The sequence below is a fragment of the Lepidochelys kempii genome, chromosome 4 (assembly GCF_965140285.1).
Source record: "Lepidochelys kempii isolate rLepKem1 chromosome 4, rLepKem1.hap1, whole genome shotgun sequence".
In the NCBI taxonomy this organism is placed as follows: domain Eukaryota; kingdom Metazoa; phylum Chordata; order Testudines; family Cheloniidae; genus Lepidochelys; species Lepidochelys kempii.
Genome location: NC_136383.1, coordinates 101,386,545 through 101,399,103, shown reverse-complemented (window position 1 = coordinate 101,399,103; position 12,559 = coordinate 101,386,545).

The following is a 12,559-nucleotide window of genomic DNA, read 5'->3' as shown; positions in this document are numbered from 1 at the left end:
TCAATGGGAACAGAATCAGGGCAACACTGATCAATTTCAAAAATCCCATTCATGAGGAGTACTGTTATGAGTAAGGGTTCAAAGGCCAACATCTACTATTTCTTTGTTTCTATGTGGATTTTAAAATGCTGAACCTCCAGCATTAACTTTAACTTTAATGGGAGCTGCTGAGTACTCAGCACTTTTGGAAATTCAGCCACAAGTTTATGTACCTAAATATGGATTTAAGAGCCAAAGGTAGTCATCGATTTTTAAAAATCTTGCACTGAAATGCAGGTATGATTATTTCCTACTTTGTAACCTGTATTGCTCTTTGCACAGAATAGTTAGATCGGATCATTACTCCATCATAAGGAACGTAATGTAAACAGGTGCATTATTAGTATAAATGGCTCTATTGGATCACACCCCGGGGATTCAACCAGAGATCATTATGCCTCTTTAATTATGAGATACTCATAAAAACTGAAAAAAAAACCCTGAATTAATTGCACATAGTGCTCAAGTAATCAGGCTAAATGCAGGAGATTGGAGATGTGATACAAAGTCTTACAAACTGGGGCCAGGATGAAGAACTACAGCACATACCTCCTCCCATAGCAACTATTTCAGTCTAAGGACAAGGGTGGAAATTATTGCTCTCTGAATGGCAATGTGAGCAAAATGGTCCAAAATGGCATGTAATCCCAATTCCACTTTCATGTTCCCTGACTCTCATACTCCAACCCAATAAACACAGCAATTAACTTGATGCATTGCTTTCAAGATCAGAACTGGTGAATGAACATGAGACAGGCAGAAATAAAGAGGAAGAGAAAGAAGAGCCAGTAGAACAGAATATGGAGAAAAGGAAAACTCTTGAATGGAGTGAGATCAGAAAACCTGCTAACATTGGTGCTGGACAATAACATAAGACTATTTTGGGCCGTATATGAAAAAAAATAATCCATCAGATATTTTTAAAAGAATGGACTATAATGTGCCCAAGTTTGAAAGAGAAGTGGTCTTGAAAGAACAGATTGCTATCTTTTGGGAAAATAGCCCATCCAGAGAAGTGGACACATAACAGTATGGCAGACTTCTTAAAAAAATATCATGAGTTTGCTGATACCATACACATGAACAATAGTTACGACACAACTTTGGTATGAATCTACAGATAATCCATTTCCACACTCTTCTGATTGCCACAGTATCTTTTAATGGACATTCAACCAGGCTGGTCTGCCATGTGATTTGCACTGAAATACTGACATAAAGGAATAGTGCTCATTTTAAAATAAAAAAAAGTACTCAAACATTTAGTGAATTAGGCAGAAAATGATGAGCTTGTCTTTCCAGGGTGTATGGATGGGGTTGATTCCTCATCTTAGCACATTTTCTGCTAGTATGAAAAGATATGTTTCATTGATGACATTCATTAAAGATTCCCATCTTCTTGTGCTGTCAGGATGACTACTGAAATGGCAAATGTTTTTTGACAGAGGAGATGGTATGACCTGATTAAAAATATTTTGCAGGTTTTACTACTAAATTGATAATTTGGTTTCCAGCAATTCATTCACTGTAGAATCATATACTGAACATGTTTTCTCAATGTATCTTGTCCCATCAAGGACCCTGTATTGCATTACACACTTTGTTATGGCTTGTAAAAATTGCATTTTACTGATTCCCCCAAGGTAGGGACAAAATTGAAGGATTTTCAGAAAATCCAAATAAAGGTTTCTCATTTTGCAGATCTCACTATCATATGATATGTTATCTAACATCTAAAAAGTCATCTTCGTTAGTCTGATTTATTTATACCCAATTTAGGTAGATAGCTAAATAGATAGATGCAATTTCAGTTAGAAAGCAATTAAGAAAGGATGCAAAATGCTTAGGATGTCCTGGCACTGGAGAAACTCATGGATTTCCAAACTAAGGAAATCTGTTTTGCTTTTCTTTGCTTCAGAGAAATACTCCCCACTTAGCCTTTATGCTTGCTCCAATCTTGCAAAATTATTATGTGACATTCTTTTGATGGTTTCTTTTTAATGAAAAATAAAGTATTAAACTAAATATGTTCTTTATGAGCAATAACTGACACAGGAACTCCATCTGGATAGGGATTTCAAAATGATTTCTCACCATATGGATCATCTCAAGTAGCCTAAATGTTTTTGGTAGCACTAATTTTTAGATGGTTAAGTCCTAAGTCTCTTGATTGATGTCTGAGGGGAAAAACACATTGTGAAATGGCCTTAAAGTACTCAAGAAGGTTGGTAAAACACATTAAGAAGGGAGAATCACTCCATAAACGGACACAGTCCATTTGGCAAAATCATCATGACAATCCTAAGAGCATGTGCTCAGATCAGCTATGAAACCTCTCCTGATCTTGACTTCTAGAATGTGTATTTAATGGGCCCATAAGATAGTCAGAACATTAGACTCATCTCCACCACCCTCCTATAGGAGCTGCATATACACTATTCATTATATTGTATATTGGTTGTTTGTACATTCCAAAATTGTAGAATTGTTGCAATGCAAATAGTGCACGCAATGTTCATTTAACTAGAGCCATTGCAGTATATGCTGTCACTGCACACATAATGCACACTAAGAATATTATAAAATACCATGTAAAACACTTCAGAATATTTTATTACCATTGAAATCAAAGGATCATCAAACCTGAGAAGGAAGGTGTTTAAATATTCTATCCTTTTTTATACTACTCTTAGACATAAATGAATGAAAAAATCATTATAGTGGCATTATTGGTTTTGCTAAAGACAAAAAAAAGGCAAGGAAATTCAGAGCTAAGACTGACCATTCATATGTCACACCATTATGGTAAGACAATTGAGAGAACTCAAAACTGTTTGATCTTATCACTGTATTACCATAGTTGGGTGAGCTAAGGTTTGACTCCTACACCCAAAGTAAATGTTAATTGCTTTTATTGATTTAAATCCAACCCTTAGCCTTTTGGGTTGTTTTGTTTTTGCAACATGTACTGAAGACAGCAATGAAGAAAAATGTTCCATACATAGAAAGCACTTTTATTGTCTAAAAAGTAATGGCCAGAGGACACTGGGTTATTAATATTAATACTACTTGCTAGGAAACATTTTTCATTCTGATTGAGGAATGTGTCAAATTTTCCACAGTCTCAGAAGTGCCATCTGATTATGATAGATCCATAGCTCAAACCCCTTAGAAATTGACACCCACATATAAGGAACATATTTGTTGCTTATTGACACATTTTTCATAACTGGAACAGCAGCTTGAGAACAGATAGTATCTCAGGTGTCTATGACAAAAAGACAATCACTTTTGAGGAAACATTTTTCATTTTCAAAGATCATTTACAATTGCAAATAGATGGAAATGTATAGAGTTTCTTCCCTAAAAATACAATGCCTGACTTGGTTATAGTTCAAGAAAATATTCAAACAAATGTATCTCCTTATTTTCATTATAAATTGAGTTCAAAGGCACTTCAGAAAAAGTGTATTAGTAAAATTACCTAGGGAATTGTCATGGAGCAATGAAATGGGAAGTTTTTGTTTTTAAAACCATAGATTTGTGGGAATACATGTACATATATAAAAGAACAAGAAGATGGAGTTAACTGTTAACAGTTAATTTTATTTGGCCTAAAATATTTACTATTGCTTTCAGCAAGAAGGACATGTATTGCATTTGGACAGTGTAGAGTAAAACAGCACATGCTTTTGTAAAATATAGAATAAGATTCCATAAATGAGACAATACCTTCTAAAACCCTACCTCCTCCCATTTGGTAGTACATGTGCTTAAATTATGAGCACATAATTGAAAGAAGCTGTCAAATAATTTGGAATTGAATAAACCAGATTGCAATTATCCTCTACACTCTGAAAATTATTTATCTTCTTTGGGAAACAGCAATGTAAGAGAAAGAATAAGATATCACAAGTAGGGATTAGCCCAATTTGACTGGTCTAAGGTCATATGGACTCAGAAATTTGATTGCACTCATTATAATGGTAGGAAACATTTGCATAATTCAGATCCAGATTCAGATTTTAAAGTTTGGGAATATTTGAAGCAAGGGATTTTGGTTTGATCCATTTCTAATTCCAGTAAGACATGGCATAGCAAAGCTTTTGACACGGTCTCCCACAGTATTCTTGTCAGCAAGTTAAAGAAGTATGGGCTGCATGAATGCACTATAAGGTGGGTAGAAAGTTGGCTAGATTGTTGAGCTCAACGGGTAGTGATCAATGGCTCCACGTCTAGTTGGCAGCCGGTGTCAACTGGAGTGCCCCAGGGGTCGGTCCTGGGGCCGGTTTTGTTCAATATCTTCATAAATGATCTGGAGGATGGTGTGGATTGCACTCTCAGCAAATTTGCGGACGATACTAATCTGGGAGGAGTGGTAGATACGCTGGAGGGGAGGGATAGGATACAGAAGTACCTAGAGAAATTGGCGGATTGGGCCAAAAGAAATCTGATGAGGTTCAATAAGGATAAGTGCAGGGTCCTGCACTTAGGACGGAAGAACCCAATGCACAGCTACAGACTAGGGACCGAATGGCTAGGCAGCAGTTCTGCGGAAAAGGACCTACGGATGACAGTGGACGAGAAGCTGGATGTGAGTCAGCAGTGTGCCCTTGTTGCCAAGAAGGCCAATGGCATTTTGGGATGTATAAGTAGGGGCATAGCGAGCAGATTGAGGGACGTGATCGTTCCCCTCTATTGGACATTGGTGAGGCCTCATCTGGAGTACCGTGTCCAGTTTTGGGCCCCACACTACAAGAAGGATGTGGATAAATTGGAGAGAGTCCAGCAAAGGGCAACAAAAATGATTCGGGGTCTGGAACATATGACTTATGAGGAGAGGCTGAGGGAACTGGGATTGTTTAGTCTGCAGAAGAGAAGAATGAGGGGGGATTTGATAGCTGCTTTCAACTACCTGAGAGGTGGTTCCAGAGAGGATGTTCTAGACTATTCTCAGTGGTAGAAGAGGACAGGACAAGGAGTAATGGTCTCAAGTTGCAGTGGGGGAGGTTTAGGTTGGATATTAGGAAAAACTTTTTCACTAGGAGGGTGGTGAAACACTGGAATGTGTTACCTAGGGAGGTGGTAGAATCTCCTTCCTTAGAAGTTTTTAAGGTCAGGCTTGACAAAGCCCTGGCTGGGATGATTTAGTTGGGGATTGGTCCTGCTTTGAGCAGGTGGTTGGACTAGATGACCTCCTGAGGTCTCTTCCAACCCTGATATTCTATGATTCTATGGCAATATACAATTATTTATCCTTTAAAACTAAAGGACTTTAAAAAGAAAATCTTAGGTTGGTTAGAAAAGAAAATGGTCTCTCGGGTCCTGACTCAGTAATTTACCTAAGCAAGTGCTTAATTTTAAGCACATAAGGATTCTCACTGAAGCCGTTTAGGGATACTCACATTCTTGTTAAGTGCTTTCCTGAACTGGGGCCTAGAAGAAGGGACCCAATTTTTTGACCAATGTCAACATTTTAAAACCTGAGTGCCTGAAGTTAGATATCTAAACCCATATTTTGGTAGTGGTGAAAAGTGGACCAATTTCAGACATGCTGAGCATCTGCATTTCTGCTTGATTTCCACTTTGGATTGGGATGCCTAATTATAGGCACCCACACTTGAAAACTTTAGTCCAGAAATCTTAATTTTAGTTGTGCAACCCCATTTACTGAAACTGGTGTCCCACTGTCTAACATTAAAAATAAGTTTACTGGGTTTTCCTGTGCTTGAAACCTGGATAGCCCCCAACTTAGCTATATGAAAATCTGTATTCCTATAGTTACAATAAATTTAATTTTCATGGGTGAAAAAGTTACACTGTGAAAATAAGTATGGGTTTGTGAGGATTCCACAGGTCTAAGGGCCCTACTTCCTTTGATTCTGGGCTCTGGTACAAACCAGGGTGTAATTATCTTTCAACTTGGGCTCATCTCAAATAACAGGAAATGATTCCCCAATGGCTTTGGATTTATTTCTGGATTGCTTTACAAGAAACTATTCAAATCTGTGGGATTGTTTCAACAAACTTTTTTTTAATGTTTTCATATGTGAAAAAGATTAGAATGCTTAGGCATAACAGTATATTTTATGTTTATCCAGTATTTGTTTGCAATATCAAGTACTTTTTTTGCATTTGAACTTGGGACCCTGGGAGCTACCATACCAGATCAGATAAGTAGTCCATCCAGTCCAGTATCCTGTCTCTGAGAGCAGTCAAAACTAGGTTCTATGGATAAAATGTAAGAAACCTCACAGTAGACAACAACCTGCCCATAGAGGAGGTTTCTTCCTACACTTCCACAGTCAGAGGCTGGCATATGTTTTGAAAGGTAAGGATTTTTATTCTTTATATTTATTTTAAATCCCATCTAAAGTAATTCTGGATGTTCATATTACCCATATAATAACCTAGTTTTTATTAAACCTGCTAAGGTCTGGGCCTCAATAATTTCTAGTGGTAAGGGTTTCCACAGGCAAATAATGTATTGTTTATCCATTTTATATTTGCTGTCTTTCCTTTTCATGTTGTGTCTCCTATTCATTTATTATGAGAAGAAGTAAATTGGAGCAGGTGAACTACTTTGTTTATATTCTTCATTATTTTTTATATCTCTGGCCTCTCTCCTTTTATTTGCCATCTTTCTAAACAAACCAGCCTTACTCTTTTTCAATCACTTTTATATGGAAGTCTTTATGCACCTCTAATCATTCTTATTGCATCTCTGCAACCCTTCCCTTTCTGTCATATCCTCTTTGAGATATGATGACCAGAACTGAAGACAGTATTTCATTTGAGGACAAATATCTGATTTATATAATGGTATTGCAATATTCTGAGTATTTTCCAGAGTTTTTATGCTTTTAACATTAATTTCCAACCAGTTTGTTATGCATCTAACATTGTATTGTTTTTTTAGACTTCCACTGCACATGGAACAGAAATGTTTGTTGGGCTATCTGCAAAGACAGTCTAGTATTTGTCTTGAAATAATAGGGACACTTACAACTGAGTGTAAATAATAACTGATGCAAACCAACAAAAGTTAGGGCATTCAAACTAAGACTCCCACTCCATCCTTAACTCATCCAATTATTCCTTTTAATCTTTTTTTTAAACCATTCCACACATTAAGGATGTTAGTCATTTAAATGGTTTGGGGGAGTATTAATTATTTATTAATTATGATCATTGTTGTTATTGTTTTATTTGTTTGGGTTAATTTAAACATATCTGCTCATTGTATTATGTAATACCCTCTTACTTCCTAGTCTGAAATATATTTATTAATATTAATATAAGAGGAACTCCCTTTCCCTTCTTTCAATGTCTCTGTCTCTCTCCATATGTATATATGAATGTTCTTCTAACAAGAAGAACTGTTTCCCCAAGGTCTCCTTACCCCAGTTCTACTTTTGAGTTATATTTTGGAAGAAGGACTAGCATTTTTTACATCACACATATGGAGAAATAGGATAAACAATCATTTTGGGGAACGTGGCAATTCATGTTTACTCACTGCATATGAAAGTAAAGCTCTTTGCTCTCTATAAGCAAGTGTTCATGTAGAGGGAACATATTTACAATTTTACATTAAGTGGTAGTGTGAAGACAGAGCAGCAACAATTTATACTTCTGGGGGCCATCATGTAGAGCATATAGAGAACATTCTTTGTTTTGCACAAGAGGAAGAAAATAGGGATGCCTGATATTCAGACTGAGTAAATGTCAACAAGGGCTTTAATATATATATATATATATATATATATATATATATATATATATATATATATATATATATATATATATATATATATATATTACATTAAATTTACAATAAAATCAAAGTATCAAAAGTATCAAAGTACTGTTTGGGATCTAGATTACAGTTGATGCAAGGTAAGAAATTTAGAGTGAAGGCTGACACTCAGTCCTTGTACAGTATTACACCTTATGTTCTAGTAAAATAACCCATTGGCCCTAGTCACAAAGGGACAGATTTTTAATAGCATTTAGGCACCCAGTGGTATTTTAAAATGCTTCTTGGTGCAATTTGGGAGTTAGGCAACCTAGGTGCTTTTGAAAAATCCCTCGAGTTGCCTATCTGCATCTTTAGGTGCCTAAATATTTTTAAATGCCTGCCCCAAATCACTCCAAGTGAGGATCTCTATTTGTCTGGCTCCTCTGTATAACATGTTTGGCTTAATGAGGAAAAGATGAGCAACTGGTTTTAGCTTCTCCTCTGATCCAGATCCAAGCAGTTGCATGCAGATTATCTGCCCCAAAGATCACTTAGCACCTTTAATAACTTTACCATGGGTACATTTTCTAGGTCAAATCTCCTCTCATATTTTCCTGACAGTTGTAATTTGTTGTGCCTGAATTCTACCCACACCTTCCACTGAAAATTATTTACAGGTGCAAATCTCACCTGCATCCTATTCATGTGGGTTTAGGGGAGCATGAACTGGCACATTACTATGCTTTCTCCCTATATTTTATGTTTAAAACATGCCCAAAGCAGGTGAAGCTTTGTAAGAAGGCCCAAAGCTAACAGCATTCTTTACAAATGATATGCATGTGTTAAAAACCCTTTTGCCACTGTCAGTTCTAGTAGATAATATGGAAAAGATTCAAAATGTCATGAGTAGTTTTGTAAAGAACATATTTACATAGCTATCCAATCCTAACACATCAGGCACTCTTAGTTACCCTCACACAGACTCACAGGTGATTGCTGGAAGGCCTTGTATATCCATGTGACAGGTAGATCTATTGTAATAGCAACTCTGTAATAAATGTCCTATTCTAATTAAAAATAGTGTTATGAAACACCCGGCAGTCCAGTGTCTTAGGAGAAGAAAGGTATGTTATGGCTGGTTTGAAAAAGTATGGCTGCTTTGAAAAATCCCCAGGGAAATCCTGTTATCAGAATTTGAGGTTTTGGGGGTTTTTTTGTTCATTTTTTTACAGTTCTGAATACCTCTTTAGATTTTATAAAGCAGAGCCATTATTTTAACATACAAAGTCTAGAAATGAAGAACAATGGGTTTTTAACACACATAGACATTGAAAAATTAACTAATATTTATGATTTATAGAATGTCATTACCTTGTTATTATTTATTATTATCTGTGTGGTAGAAAAGAATTGCTTATTGCTTTTTTGTTGGCATTCAAGGAAGACTTTTTCCCTACAGAATTAAGTTAAAGTTTTTTTATCTGAAGCTGGAAATCTCATGATGTTTGGTGCAACACACAAACTTACACAAGTGCATGCTGCTCAAATATCACACAATTTTGAAAAAAAAACTTGGGTTGCCCCTAAGCAGTGCATAAAACAATACAAAATAAGCCTTTATGACTGGTTTCAATTGATTGCTTTTCAGCAGAAGAAAATGAGAAATCATTATGTTCAATAGTTGAAGCCTTCTTTTAAGCAGCAGTTCAGTTTAATTCATGTCACCTTACTCATGACAGCAATAACAAATAAAGAAACCGAGGATGGATTCCTAGGGATAATTAAGCAGTGTTGATTTTAGGACAGTTGTTTTTTCAATGAAACACTGATTGCATTGTTCATAACAAAACTACCTCTGCATGACAGAACTAATTAGTGACCATCTGAACTTACTTAGCCAAACGAAAAAAGCAATTAAAAATGCCGTCATCACTGGATCTGCCATTGAACATCTGGTTATATTGATAAGCAATAGAGCAAGTTAAAGCTTCTTTGGAACAAAATGGAACTTAATCTGCTTGCTAAGCAGTAATTAGGAAACAATAAGAGAATATGAGATTACTGTTGAGAAACTGTTATTATGATGCAAACAACTTTCAAAATGCCATTTGAAAAAATTTCCTGTGAATTGGTATTTAAACAAGGATTGGAGGAGGTGTGTGGGGGAGGGGGATCTGAATTTTCCACAAATAAAACACTGTAAAGCCAATGGAAAAATCACTGATTAGTTGTGTTTCAAAGATATCTATGCCATACCATACTTTAGATAACGTATTTTGCTTTACACGTCATAGAAAGGATGGCTATCAAATTAGGCTTGAGAAGATAGTTCAAAATCCATTCCAATGGATTTTCCAAACACATGTTAAATGTTCCTTGTATTATCTGGCAAAAATATGACAGCACACAATAGGTGTTCAATCTTTTTATTATTCAAGAAAGGATTGAAAAAGCAATAAAATGACAGGTAAATATGTATGGAGAACTCAAGTTATTCTAGCAATTTTTACTGATGTTATCTCTATACTCCAATGTTTCTGTGCTAGATTGTTCAAAACAGAGAAAGAAGCACTAAAGACTTTTATAACAACACAGGTAGAGAATGTAATCTTTAGTTCATTGCCTGTGGTTTGAAAACTGGTTGACTGAAGATGAGAGGAAAAGAAATGAGTGACTTATATAATTGATAAGGAAGATAATATCAGTGCTCACATAAAATGTAGTATAATAATTTTCCATGGGTAGGCGTTTGATAATTTCAGGATGGCATAGTATATGTTGATTTTGGTTTTTTACCTTTTTACAAATGACAGATGTCTTTTTGGCCATGTCAGGCAAATACAAAAGGAAGGACACCTGGTGCAATAACTTGCAATATATACAAAGGAGAAAAACAGCTCCAAGATAGTTGTCAGTCTCTGGCTTCTGCAATCTTAGGCAGCTTTTGTATGTGCCAGTTATGTTGATCCAAAAACTGAAAAGTGACTCCTGCTATTTGTTCCAAGTGCATTCTGAATTCATGTGCATTCAGTTTGCTTTCATGAAATTGTACTTTGATTCATGCCAAGACTCCCATACAAAATCTCTTTTGTAAGTCATTGAAAAATTAAACTTAGTACTCAAGCTATAATGAGATACATCTGATCACAGTACATTAGACTGCTTCTTTTGCTGATCTAGGGCCTTGATTCAGGAAAGGACTTGAATGTGTGCTTAAGTCCATCCCTAATCAGGACAGCATTTAAGCACATGCTGAACAGTAACTACATGCTTTATTATGTGCTATCCTTAATAGGGATGTTTTCCTGAACTCGTAGATTCATAGATTCCAAGGGCAGAAAGGACCATTGTGATCCTTTAGGCTAGGCCTCCTCTATAATACAGGCCACAGACCTTCCCCAGAATAATTCCTAGAGCAGATCTTTTTTAAAAAAAAAATAATCTAAAAGTTGTCAGTATGGCTGTCAAGCTGTTAAAATAATTAATCGCAATTAATTGCACGATTAAAAAAATTAATCACACAGTTAAACAATAATAGAATACCATTTATTTAAATATTTTTGGGTGTGTTCTACATTTTCAAATATATTGATTTCAATTACAACACAGAGTACAAAGTGTACAGTGCTAATTTTATATTTATTTTTATTACAAATATTTGTGCTGTAAAAAACAAAAGGAATAGTATTTTTATATTCACCTCATACAAGTACTGTAGTGAAATCTCTTTGTCATGAAAGTTGAATTTACAAATGTAGAATTATGTACAAAAAATCCCACCTGAATTCAAAAATAAAACAATGTAAAGTTTTAGAGCCTGCATGTCCACTCAGTCCTACTTCTTGTTCAGCCAATTGCTCGGACAAACAAGTTTGTTTATATTTGCAGGACATAATCCTGCCTGCTTTTTGTTTACAATGTTGCTTAAATTGAAGCAAGGGCAGTTTAGGTTAGACTTTAGGAAAACTTTCCTAACTGTCAGGATGGGTAAGCACTGGAATAAGGGAAATTGTAGAATCTCCATCCTTGGAGATTTTTAAGAGCCGGTTAGACAAACACCTCTCAGGAATGGGCTAGATAATACTTAGTCATGCCACAAGTGCAGGGGACCTCTTGAGGTCCCTTCCAGTTCTATGATTCTAATGCGATCTGAAAGTGAAAACAGGTGTTCTCATGGCACTGTTGTAGCTGGTGTCACAAGATATTTATGTGCCAGATGCACTAAAGATCATATGTCCCTTCATGCTTCAACAACCATTCCAGGGGACATGCATCCATGCTGGTGATGCGTTCTGCTCGATAACAATCCAAAGCAGTGCGTACTTACTTACTTGCATGTTCATTTTCATTATCTGAGTCAGGTGCCACTAGCCGAAGGTTGATTTTCTTTTTGGTGGTTCAGGTTCCATAGTTTCCACATCAAAGTCTTGCTCTTTTACGACTTCTGACAGCATGCGCCACACATTGTCCCTCTCAGATTTTGGAAGGCACTTCAGATTCTTAAACCTTGGTAGAGTGCTGTAGTTAACTTTAGAAATCTCACATTGGTACCTTCTTTGCATTTTGTCAAATCTGCAATGAAAGTATTCTTAAAATGAACAACATGCTGGGTCATCATCCGAGACTGCTGTAACATGAAATATATGGCAGAATGTGCGCAAAACAGAGCAGGGGATATACAATTCTCCCCTAAGGAGTTCAGTCACAAATTTAATTAACACATTATTTGTTTAACAAGAGTCATCAGCACGGAAACATGTCCTCTGGAATGGTGGCCGA